The following is a 1,048-nucleotide window of genomic DNA, read 5'->3' as shown; positions in this document are numbered from 1 at the left end:
ATGAGGCCACACCTTGAATAGTGTGTTCACTGTTGGGCCCCTCGTTACAAGAAAGACACTGAGGTTCTGGAGTGTGTCCAAAGGAATGTTGTGGGGGTCCATAGAACAAGTCTTACAAGAGACAGCTGAATAACTGGTGTTGTTTAGCCTGGGGAAAAGGCTGAGGGAGACCTTGTAGCTCTCTGCAACTATCTGAGAGGAGGTTGTAGCAAGGTGAGTGTTGGTCTCTTCTCCCAAGTAACAAGTGATAGGACAAGAGGAAATGGCCTCAGGTTGCACCAGGTGAGGTTTGGATTGGACTTTATGAAAAAATTCTTCACTGAAAGGGTTGTCAAGCATTGGAACAGGCTGCCTAGGGAATTAATTGAATCACCATCCCTGGAGATACTTGAACATCATGTAGATGTCATGCTTAGGGACATAGTTTAGTGGTGGACTTGGCAGTGTTAGGTTTATGGTTGGACTTGATGATTTTGAAGGTCTCGTCCATCCTATACAATTCTATGATTCCATGATTTATCTTCAAATCCTTTCCTGTGTAGCAGCTTCCATAGCACTTCCACGTAGAGGGTACAATTGGTTTTGAATCGTAAAGAATATGTCTTGTGATCTGGAATGAAGTTGGGAGGACATCTGGAACCTGTGTAAGGACAAGTTTGAATGGTTTGTTTTTTCTTTAACTGTCCCATGTTCCTGTGTTGAATAGCTGCTATCTTACTGAGAACTTTTGCTGGTACCACTGGGAAATCCACTAAAGGCACCAATGAAGTACAAGAAGTCTTGGGTGGGAGGTGTTGGAAATCTGCCACTTAGTTCATCTCTACACTCTGTCAGTTTGAAGTTTTCCATTGTATACATTCATAAATCCTGAACTGTTGCAATGTTGTTTTTTGCAAGGGACGTTAGTGCACTGAGCACTCTCCACCTTGTTTTACAGTAAAAACTTTAGCAATTGATATATTTTTGTGTGATCTGCATAAATCAAGGGTCCACTTCTGAGCGATACATAAAAGGAGATCCATCACAGAAATAGAACAAGTATTGTAAA

This window comes from Merops nubicus, unplaced genomic scaffold (genome assembly GCF_000691845.1).
Source record: "Merops nubicus isolate BGI_N331 unplaced genomic scaffold, ASM69184v1 scaffold8632, whole genome shotgun sequence".
NCBI lineage: Eukaryota > Metazoa > Chordata > Aves > Coraciiformes > Meropidae > Merops > Merops nubicus.
The sequence above is the reverse complement of the archived record's forward strand: the minus strand, read 5'-3'. Positions refer to the sequence as shown.